Source organism: Moschus berezovskii, chromosome 1 (assembly GCF_049115385.1).
Source record: "Moschus berezovskii isolate FMDL1 chromosome 1, NW_MosBer_1.0, whole genome shotgun sequence".
In the NCBI taxonomy this organism is placed as follows: Eukaryota; Metazoa; Chordata; class Mammalia; order Artiodactyla; family Moschidae; genus Moschus; species Moschus berezovskii.
In genome coordinates, this window is record NC_142460.1 from 48601949 (window position 1) to 48624385 (window position 22437).

Sequence of the window (22437 nt, forward strand, 5' to 3'; positions counted from 1 at the left end):
ACAAACAAAGGGAGTTAGCGTTTAGTGCTTTGGCTAGAATAGAACAGAAAATATGGGTGTTACATAGAAAAGAGAAAGAAATTCAAATTTACTGAGTGTCCACTGATTTCTAGTCCTCACATATCACATAGTCTCACTTGCCAAAGCTGTAATATCACGTGTGTGTTTCATGGTTGGACAATCTGAGATTTTCAAACGTTAAATAAAATGTTCAAAGTCACTCAACTAATACAGGTGGAACTCAACTTTCTGAGTCCAAAATCTCAACTCTTAAGTATCCTATGATAACATGACTATGTGTGTATTACTTTTTGTTTTTGGCAATTTCCTTGGGTCAACAATTTTTTAAAACCACATACTCATAGCACCAACATGTGGTCAAGTCAGTTGTATGAGCTTAGGCAAGGCACATAACTTCTCCAGGTCTCAGTTTTCCCATCTGCAAAATGGAAGATAATTTCAGCACACTCCTGAAAGGGGATTAAATAAGAAAACTGGTCTAATGTGATTAGCAGTGCCCTGGTGGCTCAGAGGTTAAAGTGTCTGCCTGCAATGCGGGAGACCTGGGTTTGATCCTTGGGTTGGGAAGATCCTCTGGAGAAAGAAATGGCAACCCACTCCAGTATTCTTGCCTGGAGAATCCCATGGACGGAGGAGCCTGGTGGGCTACAGTGCATGGGGTCGCAAAGAGTCAGACATCACTGAGCGACTTCACTCACTTCAGGACAGATTAAGGTAACACTGACTAGATGATAAAAGATTTTAAATGTATTTGTTTATATATAAGTTAAACAGAAATTGAAATAGACCAATACGGTCTAATACTTATAATACCTTTTCATACTGAAAATAAATTTTCAAAAGATGAGCATGTGTCAGCTAATATAATAAAATAAGCCTTTTTTCTAGTGGACTCAGCAAGTGAGTTGTTACACACTCTTTAGCAAATTCTGACTTCCATGGCCATCATCCTAAGCCTTATTTTTTAATTCTGCATTTATTTTTTTCTGGAATAGTGTGGTGCATTCAACAAATATTTCTTGTGTATCTGCTTTGTGTCAGGCTCAGTGCTGGGTGCTGATGATACAGTCATGAATGGGAAGCATACAATACTCACTGCGTGGAGGTTTGTGTCTAATGGGAGAGACAGACATTTTACAAATAACAGAAATGCATTTAATTACAACAGTGACAGATAACACAGAAAAAAATGTGGTAGTAATACACTGTGTTGAGAAAGGATCTGTTGATACAGTATGGAAAAGGAAGCGAAGCTCCTCAAAAAAATTACATTGAAGGTGGAGGTCTACAGGATAAACTGGACAATATATCATCCAAACTTACTGGAGATAACCTTAAACTTAGTTCAGAAAAGCTGCCAATCACTTCTGACAGGCACAGCAGGAATTCATTTGTATTATATACTATCAGTTCTGAAGTATAACTTTTAATATGGGCCTCCTTTCAAATTCAATTCTAATATAGTCCATACAATCACATTTTGTGGAATGCTTTCTAAAATATTAGTTAACAAATAAACAGGTGAGAGCCAAGAAAAAATAAGAGAGAAACAGTTTTATGTGGGAATTTTGTGTGAATGAACTCTTAATACTATTTGAGTCATATTTCTCCAGAATTTTCTCTTCTATTTATTTAACTTGGTCAATAAATTTATTATTGTCTTTATCCAAAAATATCTTCATAGAAAATTATGCTTTGGTTTATCAGCTCCAGTGGCCCATTCCTGAGCTCTGCGTAGGCTTACCTTCTTCTAAGCTACTCCACCTTGCTTCTGGACATTTGACACTCTGAGATGCTTCTCCCTCTTCTTTTAAACTTCCTTCTTGGGCTTCTTCTTATGAGGAGATATTTCTCTGCTACAGCATCATGAGCTTTCTTAGGTATCTCCTCAGTCATATCTAGAGTCACATTGTTCTTTATGTACTGAGAGAATTATTTCTGGTAAGCATCTTCATCTTCTTCAATCAGGTAACATGTACGATCTGCAACTTCCCAAACTATGATGTGCTTCCAGTATCCTTCTACAAAGGAGTCCTTGCTTTCTAAATCATAATCAGAGGGATAGACAAGTCTTCATCCACAACTCCCTTCAGGACCCCAAAACCTTTACTTCAAGTAGTAGTTCTGGCAGCCCGGCATCCACATAGCAGGTGAAGGCACCAGGTTGACCATCAATGGTCTCCATGTCGTATCCATCTTCAGTCACCCCCACTTGTCCTTCACAGATCTTGTCCACACCAAACCTAGTGAGAAGTCTGAGGGTCAGCAAGAGGCTAGTTGAACAGGTCACAGGATAATTTTTCAGGGCAGCCTTCACACCATATTTTGGAAGTTCATGCACATAAGCCACACAAACTGTCATATCTCTTTCTATACTGAATAAGCAATCTGACAAATGGTATCTCTGTTGCTTATGTGAACTATCACCCTGTATTTGGATATGCTGTACTTGTTTTTATCCTGGATTACCAAGCATTTCTGAGCATAGTAATCAGCTTCACCCTCATCTTCCTCCAAATTTCACTTGGTGTCTCTTGAAATAGGCCTTATTCTTGATACCTTTAACAAACCCCATCCTGCAGAACAGAGCGCCCACTGCTAGCCACTGACCTGCAGACTCAACACTTCTGGGAGTAGGAGTAGGGGTGGGGATAGGGAGACGGCTGAAGCCTGTGCTCAGGCACAGTAAGTACCGGAAATTTCCTCTTTAAAAAGAATACATTTGGGATAATTTTCTTTCTAGCAAGTTACACTTCTGGGAAATTCCCACTCATGGTACAGTCTATTTCTCAATGAAGTCTCACACTTTTCTTGAATACTGCCCCGACTACTGCTACCTTTCAACTGAGACTCTTCTCTTTCCATTGGTCTTGAGAAGCCATGCCTCTTTCCCTTGCTCTCTCTGGCTCTTTAATCCCTGAACTAGCTCTCCGTAGGATTTCTTCTTCTCTTTCCCTTCCTTTTTCTTTTCTAACCTCTTTTCCTCTCTCCCTTTTCTCTTTCGTTTTCCTCTCTTCCCTTTAAATCATCGTTTTTAAGGCAAAAGAGAAAGTCTATCAAACCAAACTAGCTATTGATTGAAATCATTAAATAAATAAATTCAGTAATTTTGAAAAATGAAGAAAGCAAGTGGCTTGGTTTGATGCATTTTATGAGAAAATTAAGTCAGACTTTACTTAATGAACATCAAGAAGGCATTTTTAACAAACAAACACAAATAGCAAAGAAGCAGGGGTCAGGAAAACCATTCTAGTCGATTTTGCCAAAATCACTTTAAGCACATAACCTTTCTAAATCTCACAGTGACAATTTTTGACAAGAAGGTACTAGATTAATTTTTCTCCTTCTAATTTCAAGTTTAATAAACTTTTTACTAAAGTGAAAGACTAATTCAAGATCAAAAATTTTCTGAGTTTCAGGACACAAAGCAAATAACTTGAATCTTTTTACTAAATACTGAAATAGACCAGACCTAAAAGTTTATTACATCAAATGATGTGTTTTAGGCAATAACAGAATTCTAGATGATAGGAGAAAATAAACACACATACTAAGAAACACAACCATTCAGCACCTCCCAAAATCAAATGTAAGAATCGTCCATTCCTCTTCTATCCCCAAACTCTACATATTACTCAATTCTTAACATAAGCTTCACAAAATCTCCCTGACAATTCTTTAGTTAGCATGACCAGGAGAAAACCAGTTCATGTAACCAGTCTTCCCAACACAACCGTAAATATCTATGTGATAGAAATCATGTCATATAACTTTTTTAAAAAAATAATTTTAAATAAATTGACCTGAGCTGAATTAATAATGTACATACAAAGCTAAGAAACGCAAATAAAATTCAAAATCAATTCTGAAACAGTAAAAAGAAAAAAAAAACCAATATACATCACTTAAGAAACTGTTTTCAGAGTAATTGAAACAGGAAATGGAAATTAAGAAAAAAAACTCAACTACATTGGAATAAATGCAACTTAAAGTTTATAGTATCAATACTTTCAGTTCAGTTCAGTTCCGTTCAGTCGCTTAGTCGTGTCCGACTCTTTGCGACCCCATGAATCACAGCACGCCAGGCCTCCTTGTCCATCACCAACTCCCAGAGTACACTCAAACTCATGTCCACAGGTCGGTGATGCCATCCAGCCATCTCATTCTCTGTCGTCCCCGTCTGTTCCCACCCCCAATCCTTCCCAGCATCACACTCTTTTCCACTGAGTCAACGCAACACATGAGGTGGCCAAAGCATTGGAGTTTCAGCTTTAGCTTCAGTCCGTCCAATGAACACCCAGGATTGATCTCCTTTAGAATGGACTGGTTGGATCTCCTGGCAGTCCAAGGGACTCTCAAAAGTCTTCTCCAGCACCACAGTTCAAAAGCATCAATTCTTCGGGAATCAGCTTTCTTCACAGTACAACTCTCACATCCATACATGACCATGGGAAAAACCATAGCCTTGACTAGATGGACCTTTGTTGGCAAAGTAATGTCTCTGCTTTTTAATATGCTATCTAGGATGGTCATAACTTTCCTTCCAAGGAGTAAGCATCTTTTAATTTCCTGGCTGCAATCAGCATCTGCATTGATTTTGGAGCCCCCCAAAATAAAGTCTGATACTGTTTCCACTGTTTCCCCATCTATTTCCCATGAAGTGATGGTACCAGAGGCCATGATCTTCATTTTCTGAATGCTGAGCTTCAAGCCAAACTTTCCACTCTCCTCTTTCACTTTCATCAAGAGGCGTTTTAGTTCCTCTTCACTTTCTGCCATAAGGGTGGTGTCATCTGCATATCTGAGGTTACTGATATTTCTCCCAGCAATCTTGATTCCAGCTTGTGCTTCTTCCAGCCCAGTGTTCCTCATGATGTACTCTGCATATAAGTTAAATAAGCAGGGTGACAATATACAACCTTGACGTACTCCTTTTCCTATTTGGAACCAGTCTGTTGTTCCATGTACAGTTCTAACTGTTGCTTCCTGACCTGCATACAGGTTTCTCAAGAGGCAGGTCAGGTGGTCTGGTATTCCCATCTCTTTCAGAATTTTCCACAGTTTATTGTGATCCACATAGTCAAAGGCTTTGGCATAGTCAAGGAAGCAGAAATAGATGTTTTTCTGGAACTCTCTTGCTTTCTCCATGATCCAGCAGATGTTGGCAATTTGATCTCTGGTGCCTCTGCCTTTTTTAAAACCTGCTTGATCATCTGGAAGTTCACGGTTCACATACTGCTGAAGACTGGCTTGGAGAATTTTGAGCATGCCTTTACTAGCGTGTGAGATGAGTGCAATTGTGTGGTAGTTTGAGCATTCTTTGGCATTCCCTGTCTTCAGGATTGGAATGAAGACTGACCTTTTCCAGTCCTGTGGCCACTGCTGAGTTTTCCAAATTTGCTGGCATATTGAGTGCAACACTTTCACAGCATCATCTTTCAGGATTTGAAATAGCTCAACTGGAATTCCATCACCTCCACTAGCTTTGTTCATCGTGATGCTCTCTAAGGCCCACTTGACTTCACACTCCAAGATGTCTGGTTCCAGGTGAGTGATCACGCCATCGTGATTATGTTGGTCGTGAAGATCTTTTTTGTACAGTTCTTCTGTGTATTCTTGCCACCTCTTCTTCATATCTTCTGCTTCTGTTAGGTCCATACCATTTCTGTCCTGTATTGAGCCCATCTTTGCATGAAATGTTCCCTTGGAATCTCTAATTTTCTTGAAAAGATCTCTTGTTTCTCCTATTCTGTTGTTTTCCTCTATTTCTTTCCATTGATCGCTGAGGAAGGCTTTCTTATCTCTCCTTGCTATTCTTTGGAACTCTGCATTCAGATGCTTATATCTTTCCTTTTCTCCTTTGCTTTTCACTTCTCTTCTTTTCACAGCTATTTGTAAGGCCTCCTCAGACAGCCATTTTGCTTTTTTGCATTCCTTTTCCATGGGGATGGTCTTGGTCCCTGTCTCCTGTACAATGTCACGAACCTCCAGAATGTGGACAGAATGTGGTCCACTGGAAAAGGGAATGGCAAACCACTTCAGTATACTTGCCTTGAGAACCCCATGAACAGTATCAAAAGGCAAAATGATAGGATACTGAATGAGGAATTCCCCAGGTCGGTAGGTGCCCAGTATGCTACTGGAGGTCAGTGGAGAAATAACTCCAGAAAGAATGAAGGGATGGAGCCAAAGTGAAACAAATACCCAGTTGTGGATGTGACTGGTGATAGAAGCAAGGTCTGATGCAGTAAAGAGCAATATTGCATAGGAACCTGGAAAGTTAGGTCCAGGAATCAAGGCAAATTGGAAGTGGTCAAACAGGAGATGGCAAGAGTGAACGTCGACATTCTAGGAATCAGTGAACTAAAATGGACTGGAATGGGTGAATTTAACTCAGATGACCATTATATCTACTACTGTGGACAGGAATCCCTTAGAAGAAGTGGAGTAGCCATCATGGTCAATAGAAGAGTGTGAAATGCAGTACTTGGATGCAATCTTAGAAACAACAGATGATTTCTGTTCGTTTCCAAGGCAAACCATTCAATATTACAGTAATTCAAGTTTATGCCCCAACCAGTAATGCTGAAGAAGCCGAAGCTGAACGGTTCTATGAAGACCTACAAGAACTTTTAGAACTAACACCCAAAAAAGATGTGCTTTTCATTATAGGGGACTGGAATGCAAAAGTAGGAAGTCAAGAAACACCTGGAGTAACAGGCAAATTTGGCCTTAGAGCACGGAATGAAGCAGGGCAAAGGCTAATAGAGTTTTGCCAAGAGAACGCACTGGTCATAGCAAACACCCTTTCCAACAACACAAGAGAAGACTCTACACATGGACATCACCAGATGGTCAACACCGAAATCAGATTGATTATATTCTTTGCAGCCAAAGATGGAGAAGCTCTATACAGTTAGCAAAAACAAGACCAGGAACTGTGGCTCAGATCATGAACTCCTTATTGCCAAATTCAGACTTAAATTGAAGAAAGTAAGGAAAACCACTAGACCATTCAGATATGACCTAAATCAATACTTTAGACACCTACAAATGTGGCTATATAATTAGTATGGTGTAGGCTTCTAGAAAGATATATTCATAAAGAAAACTAAACAAGACATTATTTGGAATGCTCAAATAAGATTATCCTCTTCTTTTTTCCCCCCACAGTTTACAATCCCTGTTTAGGGGCCTTTTACAACATGTTTACCACTATGAAAAGTCAAATCATTAAAGTCTTCACTAATCATACTTCCTTATTAATGCATAAATTTGTGTAAGTTTTAACACACATGGGCATTCATCCGGACATATACCCCAATTAAAAAAATAATAATATATTCAGCCTCTAGTGAGAACAAATTCAGATTGGTCTGCATGTATAGCCTACATTGAAATAAGAATGCTTATGATTAAATATTGAAAATTTCCCCAAACATTATATAAATCTCTGGTGACGACAACAAAAGAAAGAAACCACAAAAACATCAGTATCCTTAAGGAAACATCAGCTTCTTTTTGTTTGCTCCAGTTATAAATTTTGCATCTGTGCAATGCTGCCTAGATTTTCAAAGGGTTCTGCAATAATTAATTTAACAGTCTACCCATACTGCTGTAATATAGCCAAGAACTTTTACATATATATAATTTATAATATCCATATGAAGGACAGATTGAGATCCAGGTTGAGATGGACTTATTTAAAAATAAGGGCTGGGTCATTCTGACTGAGAAGGATTTTGACATGAATGAAGGATAAAAATCCATTCTACGGTCCTGGTTACAAGGTCTGATATGATCAAGCACCAGTCTAATACTGTGATTAGCTGCCTTCCACTGAGTACCAGCGAAGAGTGGCCTTCTTTCTGTTTCTTAAGCACAATCAAGCTCGACTCAGCCGTAAGATCTTCACATCTCTGCTTGGAATTCTCTGCCCGAGTTGGACCCAAGCTCAAATATCAAGCAGATTTTAATCAAATATAATCTCTGAGAGAATTTTTCTATCCACCCAGGGATCATATATATATATATATAACTATGTCTTAAGCAAGGAATGTTATAATCATGTTCATCTATGACTAGCTTTATATTAGCTCCTAAAGTCCCTTGGATCTAAGTCTGCTACTTTTACTAAAATTAGTTTTTGTTGATGAAAATCACTGTTTTGGATCCTTGTTGAATATCAGCAAGATCACCAATGGTTTTTTGGGTTGTTGGTTAACTCACCCTTGTCAAACTACTCTCTCCAGTAAGAAGGAATATGCAACCTAAACACTATGGTCTGTTTGTCTATTACACACAGATTAGGGGCTATGCCACATTGAAAACAAACAAAGCAAAAAAAGCAGACAAAACAAACCTTTGCACAATATGAAAGTAAGCAGAGGCACTATCTAGTTAAACCCACTGTGCTTCTTCTCTTGAAATTGTTCTTGAGAGAGATTTTATTTAAAAATATAAATTCTACATGTTACTCTTTGATTAAATTAGGCATTTGAGGAAAATCTACTTATTTGGGCATCTTCTCCCTTTAGAAAATCACTCTCAAACAACATTTTCAATACATTTTTCAACCTGCACTGAACGCCATGGAGTAGGTTTGTTACATTTGCTTTTTCGTTGGCATGTATACTGTCATTGTGAACAGTTCCAACTACAAGACTCAATAACCCCACAAACAACAAACAACATGAGGTAACTGTCAGAGTCATGATAAATCTGCTAACTCCTGAAGATGATTTCATGTCTTCTTTGGCTGCTATCAGTCTGCCTTCAGGGGAGATAGGGGAAGAACAGAATACTACCCTTCAATGGGAATCTATAATGAGTCACATGCTTTATCCATATAATCATATTTAACCTTTTCTTAACACTCATATTAAGGGTTATCATCCTCTAATTACAGATTAGGAAACTGAAACAAGAGACTTTATATGATTTACTAAAATCACCTGGACAGATAAGTAAAGGACTGGAATACTTGTACAGATCTGCCTGACTTTCCCCCATCCAACATGGCCAAAATCTTTAAAGTCAGGCAAATTTTATCCACAGACACAGCAACTATACTGATTATATCAACCAGTCCATTCTAAAGGAGATCAATCCTGGGTGTTCATTGGAAGGACTGACGCTAAAGCTGAAACTCCAATACTTTGGCCACCTCATGCGACGAGTTGACTCACTGGAAAAGTCTCTGATGCTGGGAACGATTGGGGGCAGGAGGAGAAGGGGACGACAGAGAATGAGATGGCTGGATGGCATCACTGACTCGATGGACATGAGTTGAGTGAACTCCGGGAGTTGGTGTTGGACATGGAGGCCTGGCGTGCTATGATTCATGGGGTCGCAAAGAGTCGGACACGACTGAGCGACTGAACTGAACTGAACTGATAGCTCATATATTTCCTTGCCTCCCAAATTATCTTCTAATATTTGTTGCCTACATTTTTTTTTTGTTTTCTCTTATTATCATCCATATTATTAACATATTAGTGTAGCTCATGATATTCTGGATGTATCACAGGAAGTTCATCGCAGAGCAATGTGCCACTCCACTTGTCATTTTAAGTTGCCATTTTCAGAGTCCATTTGCTCATGGATGTTTCTTTTAACAATTACCATGACAATGTATTTCATTGTTGATAGTATTGATTGCTAATGGCCAAACCTACTTTGAAAATAACCATAATGTTAGAATTTTTAATGCAGATGTTAGATACTGTAACAGAGAAGGCAACGGCAAGCCACTCCAGTACTCTTGCCTGGAAAATACCATGGACGGAGGAGCCTGGTAGGCTGCAGTCCATGGGGTCGCTACGAGTCAGACATGACTGAGCAACTTCACTTTCACTTTTCACTTTCACACACTGGAGAAGGAAATGTCAACCCACTCCAGTGTTCTTGCCTGGAGAATCCCAGGGACTGGGGAGCCTGGTGGGCTGCTGTCTGTGGGGTCACACAGATCGGACACAACTGAAATAACTTAGCAGCAGCAGCAGCAGATACTGTAAATATATAAATTACTCACAACAGACCAGAAATAGCTTAAATTTGGCACTCTGACTTGTCACTAACATAAAAATATGATTCAAATTCATTCACAGCCAGTTACCTGAAGGATAAAGGGGAAAAAAAAGGAGAGAGAAAGGGTATAAAATTTAATAAAGATGTAAATGTGAGCAGAGAAAGAAACAGGCACATAAACAAGCAGAAAAGTCCAGAAAAACAAAGCTATACACAAAAATGAGTATTACTCTGAAATACAAATTGTATCCTAATTTGCTGAATTTTTCCAACTGTTATGACATCCCATGTTATAATGTCTGGCCCATTGGTTCAAACTGACCTTTGTTTCACTACAACCATTGCAGTACCAAGCAAGCAAGCATCTCTGTACACGATGCTTCCACATCTGTCCGTCACCATCCAAGAATATAATTCCATGACCCTTGATAGAGCAAGCTAATCAAACAATAAGTTCAAAGATCCTTTGTTTCATAGATACTTGTTCAGTTCAGTTCAGTTGCTCAGTCGTGTCCGACTCTCCGCGACCCCATGAATCACAGCACGCCAAGCCTCCCTGTCCATCACCAACTTCCGGATTTCACTCAAACTCATGTCCACAGAGTCGGTGATGCCATCCAGCCATCTCATTTTCTCTCGTCCCCTTCTCCTCCTGCCCCCAACCTTTCCTAGCATCAGACTCTTTTCCAGTGAGTCAACTCGTCGCATGAGGTGGCCAAAGTATTGGAGTTTCAGCTTTAGCATCAGTCCCTCCAATGAACACCCAGGATTGATCTCCTTTAGACTGGACTGGTTGGATCTCCTTGCAGTCCAAGGGACTCTCAAGAGTCTTCTCCAGCACCACAGTTCAAAAGCATCAATTCTTCGGCGATCAGCTTTCTTCACAGTCCAACTCTCACATCCATACATAATCACGGGAAAAACCATAGCCTTGACTAGACGGACCTTTGTTGGCAAAGTGATGTCTCTGCTTTTTAATATACTATCAAGGTTGGTCATAACTTTCCTTCCAAGGAGTAAGTGTCTTTTAATTTCATGGCTGCAATCAGCATCTCTTCGGCAATAGCTGACTTTATGAAAAGTGTGTCACTTTTAAAGATGAAAGAGAGGAATATCCAATTAAAGACAATTGCATTTTGTGAATATTCGTCATGTTTACATATAAAAGGCCTACATTTGTTTCCCATAATTCATAAACACTTCATAAGGAAAGGCGTCTTTGAAGGCTTATGATCATATTACAAAGCAGATATGATTTTGATTAATTGAGATTGCCTATATATTTCCACTGTAGCCTTTAAGAGACAAAAATTTGAAAGTGGTCCAACGACCTCCAAAGTGCTGTCATCACAATGTCTGGCTGAAGGAAAATACAATAGCTCTTCGAAGCTCCAGTGTTTGTTGGTAACACCTGTGATGGCAGTGGCTCTTCATGAAAAGCAACGCACCACTTTCCTCTTCAGTGGTGACCACTATGTTCCACACCAGGTCAGGTGACCGGGGTGCTTCAAGTTCATTTTTATACTGAAGAACTGGATTGTGAGCACTAACAAGTTCCCAATTTAGCCTGTTAAAAACATTAAAAAAAAATGGTCTGCTTTCCCTCCCTTAACATACATTTTCCTTCACTAAGCATAACAGGAGATTTAATCTAGTGACCTTTCAGAATCCAATTTAAATTTATGATAGATTTTAAGATTTTTCAACTAGACATGTATTGAGGTTTGAAAAAATACTAATCTTCACAGTATACGCCAGCGAGAATAAATGAGGTAAAATAAAACAAAAAAATGAAAAAGAAGTATCACTCAAAGAGTGATTTTTCCCCCCATTACCTCGTACACACATTATTTACAAGGCGAGAGACAGAACCGAACCAAATCTTAATATGCTCAAGGTATTTTACAACAATTGTACTTTTCAGGTATAAAATGAATAGAAAACAGCATGGATACAATGCAGGGCTATACCAGGCAATGGCTAGGAAATTTATGACTAAAATAAAATATGATACAGTCAGAACTCATCTGGTATATTAAATGTAGAATTCTAAATCTAAGAGGGATATAGACAAATTCAAGTTTGCTAATAAATAAAAATCCAAAAGCACGTAATGCAATAGGAAAAACAATTGAGGAGAAAATGGAAATACACATTATGCAAATAGAAAGAGCCCCAGGGTATTATACTCAAAGGCATACCATGTAGAAAAGTGATTGGATATATTTTGTGAGTGTCCATGGGTTATAAATTGATAGACAGATTTTTAACTCAATATAACAACAAATTTCCTAATGGAGAAACCTATTCAAATATGGAATGGGCTACCTCATGAGATGGGTTTCAGAGTAGTGAAGACATCTAAGAGCAAGCAGAAACAGGGATGCTAAAAAGATTGAAGATTAAACTATGTTACTGAGGTCTCTTGAAAGACTTGAGTCTATGAATTTTCCAGGAAAGAATTGTCTACAATGAGAGAGACTGATAAAAAGAGCATTTCAGAGTAAAATAAATACCAACACACAATAAGTAAATCATTTAGTAGCAGAAGTAAATGTAACTAACACATAGTTTATAAATGCTTCTTTGATGATGAGTTAGGCAATACCCAAGGATAAACAAGGTGACAAGTTTGAATTCTGAAAACCAGGATGTTACTGATGAAATTTCTAGAAAAATAATGTACTGAGAAAAGAACAATGATCTACATTAGGTTTGGTGAAAAACAAACATTATCACAAATCTTAATAAAATGTGTTCACCAGTACTAATCCAGCACCGATGGGAAGAAAGAAATACTCGTTGGTAAATCCAAATTCTCCACTTATTACAGGTGTAGTAGCAGCAATCAGGCAGAAATGGTCCATAAGACACTTATTTAACGAGATTACATATTGTCTGGGACCAAGCAATGTTTATACTGTTACTTTCATGCTCACTTTAAAAATCTTTATAATTACTTACTTGAATTCAGAAACACTTTAGAACGAAACAAAGGTGACTTTCCTACTGAACACAAGGGTCCTGACTAACTTTTAAGGCAAATACTTCATCTAATATTATTAGATCGTTTTTTAAATATGAGGTTAGTGTGAGTTTGATCCCTGTACCCAGTCTAAGCAATGGAGGGGGATTGTAAACTCTGAAGTTGAGGATCAGTTCTAGTCATGGTGATTTTAGTGGGCACTGATGTTTTAAGACTGCAAAAGCAGCAGATGTCCTGATCTATCTAAACAAAAATTACTTTAAAAATTATTTGAAAAAATATTACCTATGCCAACCATAAAAATGAAGACTACTTTCAAATACCCAGGAGAGGTAATAATAAATAGTTATTAACATTTTCATGTACTTTCCTTGAGCTAATATGTTTCTTACATAAAGAGGTTTCTAAAAAGATCTAATTAAACTTTTGATTTCAAGAAAATTGGAGATTATCATGCAGCTGCATAAAATAACAGGGAGAGATCCTGTGTAGACTTCACCTGTTTCCCCAAATGGTAACATCTGAAAACCTGTGGTACAATATCCTAGCCAAGCTGTGGCACTGGTACACTCAAGATACAAAATTACATCACATGCGGCTCTTCTGATAGACTTTTACATTCACATCGCAAAAGAAACACCTTAACTAATGTTCTCTTAGAAATCTCTGAACTTGTATATGAGATACTTTTAAAAAGACGACCCTTCAATTTATATAAAAATAATGAGAAGAATAAATATTGTAAAATGAATATATTACACAAAGTAATTTATAAGTTCAATGCAATCCCTATCAAGCTACCAAAGGTGTTTTTAACAGAGCTAGAACAAAAAATTTCACAATTTGTATGGAAATACAAAACCTCGAATAGCCAAAGCAATCTTGAGAAAGAAGAATGGAACTGGGGGAATCAACCTGCCAGACTTCAGGCTCTACTACAAAGCCACAGTCATCAAGACAGTATGATACTGGCACAAAAACAGAAATATAGATCAATGGAACAAAACAGAAAGCCCAGAGATAAATCCATGCACTTATGGGCACCTTATCTTTGACAAGGGAGGTAAGAATATTCAATGGGGAAAAGACAATCTCTTTAACAAGTGGTGCTGGGAAAACTGATCAACCACTTGTAAAAAAATGAAACTAGAACACTCCCTAACACCATACACAAAAATAAACTCAAAATGGATTAAAGATCTAAATGTAAGACCAGAAACTATAAAACTCCTAGAGGAGAACATAGGCAAAACACTCTCTGACATAAATCACAGCAGGATCCTCCATGACCCACCTCCCAGAATATTGGAAATAAAAGCAAAAATAAACAAATGGGACCCAATTAAAATTAAAAGCTTCTGCACAGCAAGGAAACTATAAGCAAGGTGAAGAGACAGCCTTCCGAATGGGAGAAAATAATAGCAAATGAAACAACTGACAAAGGATTAATCTCAAAAATATACAAGCAACTCCTGCAGCTCAATTCCAGAAAAATAAACGCCCCAATCAAAAAATGGGCCAAAGAACTAAACAGACATTTCTCCAAAGAAGACATACAGATGCCTAACAAACACATGATGTTCAACATCACTCATAATCAGAGAAATGCAGATCAAAACCACAATGAGGTACCATTTCACGCCAGTCAGAACGGCTGCTATCCAAAAGTCTACATGCAATAAATGCTGGAGAGGGTGTGGAGAAAAGGGAACCCTCTTACACTGTCGGTGGGACTGCATACTAGTACAACCACTATGGAGAACAGTGTGGAGATGCCTTAAAAACCTGGAAATAGAACTGCCATACGACCCAGCAATCGCACTCCTAGGCATACACACCGAGGAAACCAGAATTGAAAGAGACACATGTACTCCAATGTTCATCGCAGCACTGTTTATAATAGCCAGGACATGGAAGCAACCTAGATGTCCATCTGCAGACGAATGGATAAGAAAGCTTTGGTACATTTACACAATGGAGTATTACTCATCAATTAAAAAGAATACATTTGAATCAGTTCTAATGAGGTGGATGAAACTGGAGCCTATTATACAGAGTGAAGTAAGCCAGAAAGAAAAACACCAATACTGTATACTAACGGAGAAGGCAATGGCAAGCCACTCCAGTACTCTTGCCTAGAAAATCCCATGGATGGAGGAGCCTGGTAGGCTGCAGTCCGTGGGGTCGCTAAGGGTCGGACATGACTGAGCGACTTCACTTTCACTTTTCACTTTCACACATTGGAGAAGGAAATGGCAACCCACTCCAGTGTTCTTGCCTGGAGAACCCCAGGGATGGGGGAGCCTGGTGGGCTTCCATCTATGGGGTCACACGACTGAAGTGACTTAGCAGCAGCAGCAGCAACGCATATATATGTAATTTAGAAAGATGATAACGAACTGAACTGAACTGAACGATAACCCTGTATATGAGACAGCAAGAGAAACACAGATGTATAGAACAGTCTTTTGGACTCTGTGGGAGAAGGCGAGGGTGGATGATTTGGGAGAATGGCATTGAAACATGTATATTATCATATGTGAAACAAATCGCCAGTCCAAGTTCAATGCATGATACAGGATACTCGGGGCTGGTGTACTGGGATGAATCAGAAGGATGGGATGGGGAGGGAGGTGGGAGGGGGGTTCAAGATGGGGAACATATTTACACCCGGGGCAGATTCATGTAAATGTATGGCAAAACCAATACAATAATGTAAAGTAATTAGCCTCCAATTAAAATAAATAAATGAAAAAAAAATTTTTAAGAAAATAAATTAATTAATTAAAAAAAATAATGAGAATATATCTATAATGTTTCCATATAAATTTACAAAAAACATGGTGGTTTTATGGTCTTCTCCTATGACTGTCCATGTTGAGATCAGAATTTTAAAAAATCAATATATGATGCATATATTTATAATTAAATTTATAATCACAGATTAAATGGCAATCCACTTCAGTACCCTTGCCTGGAAAAGCCCATGGATGGAGGAGCCTTGTAGGCTACAGTCCACAGGGTCGCAAAGAGTTGGACACGACTGAGCACTTCACTTTCATACTAATTAAATAAAACTGACAAATAGATTGCTTATTACTGTATGTATGTACATATTTCCATATTCTTATATTTATATAAAATTATGTATAAATCAAAATAATCAGTTAATTATATGTCATGATAGATATATGACAGAAGATATATTGGAACTTATAGGTTATTTAACACAACAAACATTTCATTGGGGTGGGTAAGATAAGTATATGATAAAATTGTGACTTTATGTGGAATGGAGAAAAATTATAAAGTAAATCATTATTTATGTAATTGTTTGAAAATTATCCTCTAGGTTATAGACTTTCACATTTAAAAAATCTTTAGGGAGTTAATTAAAACAGAAAAAGTCATCACTTCACAAAAATATGATCAAGAGATTTAATTTTGGCTTTGCATGTCTATTTTGACATTTTTAACTGCATTTTAATATGAGGAAACAAAATATCATTTCATATTTAAAACAAAGATTTCATTTTTCTTCAGTAGGTCTCTTACAGTAAAATCTTTTCATCATAAGTAAAATGGTATAGAATTAAAATTTCATCACCATTAAGATATTTACAAATTTATGAAATGAAGTCTCTCCATACTTATGAAGAACTTGACTTTATAAGTCAGAGAGTATATAAGAAAATAGATCATGATTTTCTATTAAAAATATTGCTTTAACAAATTACTTAGGGCACAAATAAAATTAAAGCTGAATGAAATGAAAGTGTTAGTCACTCAGTTGTGTCGGACTCTTTGCCACCCCAGGGACTGTTGCCCACAAGCCTCCTCTGTCCATGGGATTATCCAGGTAAGAATACTAGAGTGGACTGCTATTCCCTTCTCGATGGGATCTTCCTGATCCTGGAAAGAATGTGCATCTCCTGCATTGCAGGCAGATTCTTTACAATCTGAGCCACCAGGGAAGCCCCTGAATTATATAAAGCATATGAATTAAAAAGGCTTTACTACACAGAAGAACTGTACAAAAATGATCTTCACGACGAAGATAATCATGATGGCATGATCACTCACCTGGAACCAGACATCTTGGAATGTGAAGTCAAGTGGGCCTTAGAGAGCATCACTACGAATAAAGTTAGTGGAGGTCATGGAATTCCAATTGAGCTATTTCAAATCCTGAAAGATGATGCTGTGAAAGTGCTGCACTCAATATGCCAGCGAATTTGGAAAACTCAGCAATGGCCACAGGACTGGAAAAAGTCAGTCTTCATTCCAATCCCAAAGAAAGGCAATGCCAAAGAATGCTCAAACTACCGCACGATTGCACTCATCTCACATGCTAGTAAAGTCATGCTTAAAATTCTCCAAGCTAGGCTTCAGCAATATGTGAATCGTGAACTTCCAGATGGTCAAGCAGGTTTTAGAAAAGGCAGAGGCACCAGAGATCAAATTGCCAACATCCGCTGGATCATGGGGAAAGCAAGAGAGTTCCAGAAAAACATCTATTTCTGCTTCCTTGACTATGCCAAAGCCTTTGACTGTGTGGATCACAATAAACTGTGGAACATTCTGAAAGAGATGGGAATACCAGACCACCTGACCTGCCTCTTGAGAAACCTGTATGTAGGTCAGGAAGCAACAGTTAGAACTGTACATGGAACAACAGACTGGTTCCAAATAGGAAAAGGAGTATGTCAAGGTTGTATATTGTCACCCTGCTTATTTAACTTATATGCAGAGTACATCATGAGGAACGCTGGGCTGGAAGAAGCACAAGCTGGAATCAAGATTGCCAGGAGAAATATCAATAACCTCAGATATGTAGATGACACCACCCTTATGGCAGAAAGTGAAGAGGAACTCAAAGGCCTTTTGATGAAAGTGAAAGAGGAGAGTGGAAAGTTTGGCTTGAAGCTCAACATTCAGAAAACGAAGATCATGGCCTCTGGTCCCATCACTTCATGGGAAATAGATGGGGAAACAGTGGAAACAGTGTCAGACTTTATTTTTTTGGGCTCCAAAATCACTGCAGATGCTGACTGTAGCCATGAAATTAAAAGATACTTACTCCTTGGAAGGAAAGTTATGACCAACCTAGATAGCATATTAAAAAGCAGAGACATTACTTTGCCAACAAAGGTCCGTCTAGTCAAGGCTATGGTTTTTCCCGTGGTCACGTATGGATGTGAGAATTGGACTGTGAAGAAAGCTGATCGCCGAAGAATGGATGCTTTTGAACTGTGGTGCTGGAGAAGACTCTTGAGAGTCCCTTGGACTGCAAGGAAATCCAAACAGTCCATTCTAAAAGAGATCAATCCTGGGTGTTCTTTGGAAGGACTGATGCTAAAACTGAAACTCCAATACTTTGGCCACCTCATGCGACGAGTTGACTCACTGGAAAAGACTCTGATGCTGGGAAGGATTGGGGGTGGGAGGAGACGGGGACGACAGAGAATGAGATGGCTGGATGGCATCACCGACTCCTTGGACATGAGTTTGAGTGAACTCCAGGAGTTGGTGATGGACAGGGAGGCCTGGCGTGCTGTGGTTCATGGGGTCCAAAGAGTCGGCCACGAGTAAGCGACTGAACTGAACTGAACTGATACGGTAGTGTGAAAAAATAAAACTATTTCTGAAACAGAAATAATTTTTAATATCAAAAGCCAAAAGCAGAACATCTTGCATGAAAATATCTCATGAAATGTACAGAATAGTCTCTCAGGATATATATATATATATATATATATATATATATATACTTTTATTTTAGGTACAATTCTAATAGATGGTAAGCATTAATTGAAGGACAAACATATGCTGTTGGAGTACAGTCAAAAGGCAGGTCACTGATGTGACATGTTATCTAGTAGGAAAGAATAACATGGGGATTTTTTTTCAATGTTATACAGACACACACACATACATATACATTATTCAGTCACTTCAGTTCAGTCGCTCAGTCGTGTCCGACTCTCCGCGACCCCACGAATCACAGCATGCCAGGCCTCCCTGTCCATCACCAACTCCCGGAGTACACTCAAACCCATGTCCACAGAGTCGGTGATGCCATCCAGCCATCTCATTCTCCGTCGTCCCCTTCTCCTCCCGCCCCCAACCTTTCCCAGCATCAGAGTCTTTTCCAATTAGGTCTATGTAAATGCAGTATTTAAGTAAGAAGGTAAAGTCCAGATTAAGTGTATTGGAATGAGGCAGGCAAGAGGACATTTAAAGGGACAGGGGTAAGGATAGAGACTATAGAGCTTTTATAAAGATTTCCATCAAGAGGAAATAGATATTTGGTCATGAAATATAAGATAGAGTATAAAGCAAAGTAGAGCAGGGAAGGCATTCTAAAGGAGAAGGGGTGGCATGGATAAAGACACAGAGTCTTGGTACCTGAGAGAAACTGCACTGTTAAATGTACAGAGGTAGAAAGTGATCAGATAAGGACTTTCTGGTGACTCGGTGGTAAAGAATCAGACTGTTAATACAGAAGACACAGGTTAGATCCCTGGGTAGGGAAGATATCCTGGAGAAGGAAATGGCAGCGCACTCCAGTATTCTTAAATCCCATGGACAGAGGAGCCTGGCAGGCTACGGTTCACAGGGTTGGAAAGAGTCAAACAGGACTCAGCTACTGAGCACGCATGCACAAAGAGATCAGACACCTGAACTTTGAATTTGCCAGGGATTTGAAATTTATCCTTAAGACCTGTTATTTTGAAAATGTGATTCTTATACCCATAGGGCTTCAGTGAAGATGCCTCAGTGCCAAGTGGACAGGAATCATGGGGCTGCTAGCGGCAGCTGGGAAAATACTAGCTTGGTGCCTCAAGACACAGAAATAAACAACCTACTGTGACTACTGCCTACTGGTCTCAGAGTCTGTGTGCTTCCTCCCAGGACTGGCTAAGGGTATAAAGAAGTGCAGTCACACCCCTGTTTCAAGTACACTTTTAAAAATAACGCCATCTATTTAAATATGCATGTTTCTGAAAATTTAGGATTAGATCCTTTTGAATATCAATAAAATTGTAATTGAATGCATCCATGCACCCATAGTTTCTGTCCTAGGGACAATAGCATACAAGGAGTTAGGCTTCTCTTCTGATTACTTTACCCATCATCCCCAAAGCAAGCGCACATGCACACGCTTTACAACCACCAGACTGTTTCTTAGATAGCTGCAAACTGAACAGTACCTTCGTGCTGCCTACTAATCGCCTAGTGCACAATGGCAGTTTTTTGTGCTCAAGATCATTCAGACAATCAAGGAAACCCACCTTCAGTCAGTGGATTACAAACGGTAAAGACAATATCAAAGAAATATCTGGGACCATATTTGATATGGCATAACTGACTTGTGAAATCCTGTTTTATGTTTTTGGTTCTGATACGTCTATCTCATATGATCAAGAAAGTATCAATCAATGACATAATCTATAAGGGGGAGGCAGTTTCAAGTGTCAGAAACTCTACAATAGATGCTAGATTTCCATTTTCACCAGAGTATTACATTAGCATTCATCTGTTTAGAAAACAACTATCATAGGCTATAGTTTACCACAGAATGATTTACACTTGTCAGTCACACACAACATCTGCATTTGAGAAAGTTTATTACTCCAGCAATACTACGAAGAATATATTTGGTGATGAGTATATTTGAATCAATTATCTCTCAAGCTTACTTGGCTTATAATTAATTATACCTCCTGCTGTGACTTATTATTTAACAGATTTGCTCTGGAAAACTGTAATTCTTTAAACTTATTCTTTTCTTTGTTCTCAACTTTTTGGAAATGTTAACTATATGAAAATTCAAGGAAAATGGAGGGAAAAAAATTGTCTTTCAAGCATTTACCAATTGCCCCTTTCCAGCCTTTAAAACAGCTTCCAGTGAAATTCAAAGGAAAACTTGTAGTCCTAGCAGAATTCCAGCCTTACTCAAAGCCAATTTTCTTCTTGGTTCACTGGCAGGTAGATCCTCAAAATCATTCAAAAATCCCATATTATTTCCATAATGATGAACCACTCTCTCAGATATCATTTCTGTATCTCCTTTCAGCTGGAATTTCCAACACCTCTCTCTCAACTTTTCATCTTCAGCTGACTGTTAAGTGTTAGTCGCTCAGTCATGTCTGACTCTTTGTGACCCCATGGACTGTAGCCCACCAGGCTCCTCTGTCCATGGGATTTTCCAGGCAAGAATACTGGAATGGGTAGCCATTTCCTTCTTCAAGGGATCTTCCCAACCCAGGGATCAAACCGGGTCTCCTGAATTGCAGGAGACCATCTGAACCACCACAGAAGTCCTTAACTGACTGCCTTGACTTTAAAAATAAATGAAAAAACAGAAGCAATTATAGAATATCATCAACACCCAATCAAATCTACCACGCTCTCTGCTTAAAACTCATATACTCTATCTCCTTATTATATCCGATTAACTATCCCTACACTTTTCCAAGACCAATCCTCTATTCATACTCCAAATCCCTTCTCTTCCCATATCAAAGATTTGTACCTACAGTTATCCATACTGATTCAGCAATTTTCCCTTCTCTACTGGTTCAGCCACATCAGCTGAAATACCTCCTACCTTAAAAGAAACTTTTTGACTTACAGTTCTCTATTTCAGCTACCAACATACTTTTCTATTCCCTTTTAGAGAATATCCCCTCATAAAAATTATCGGCACTTGCTGCCTTTTCTTTCTCATTTCACACTCATTTTTAACCCATTGAAAATAGAATTTCAGCCCAACCATTCCCATAAAACCCTTTTTTAGTCCAAAGAAATGACCACTAGTCCTCAGTTCAGTTCAGTTCAGTCGCTCAGTCGTATCCGACTCTCCGCGACCCCATGAATCACAGCACGCCAGGCCTCCCTGTCCATCACCAACTCCCGGAGTTCACCCAAACTCATGTCCACAGAGTCGGTGATGCCATCCAGCCATCTCATTCTCTGTCGTCCCCTTCTCCTCCCGCCCCCAACCTTTCCCAGCATCAGAGTCTTTTCCAGTGAGTCAACTCGTCGCATGAGGTGGCCAAAGTATTGCAGTTTCAGTTTCACTAGTCCTAACCAATGTCTAATTCTCAATCCTCATTTAACTTAAGCCCAGCAGATGCAGCTGGCATGGTTGAGCCCTCCCAGGATGTCCTCCTTTTTCACCTACAGATCCTTCTTCCTGACTTCATCATATGAGAGTAACTCAGGGCTCAGCATCCAGACCATTATCTCTCCTCATCATCACTTTTCAGGTACACTGATTCAACCTCATAGCTTGAAATATCTTCTATAAACAGATGACTTCTGATTTTAATTTGCTAGCCCTAATGCCTCCACTGAATTCCAGGTTCAGATACTTGACTGACTACTCAACATCT

The 22437-nt window shown here is 38.8% G+C and overlaps 1 protein-coding gene and 1 pseudogene across 1 annotated transcript in view; both read right to left on the reverse strand.

Moving 5' to 3' along the window:
* GBE1 (1,4-alpha-glucan branching enzyme 1) overlaps positions 1-22437 on the reverse strand; it is a 339164-nt gene that overhangs the window by 124924 nt on the left and 191803 nt on the right. The gene's annotated exons all lie outside the window — the stretch shown is intronic.
* LOC148778720 (large ribosomal subunit protein uL18 pseudogene) lies at positions 1700-5081 on the reverse strand (annotated as a pseudogene).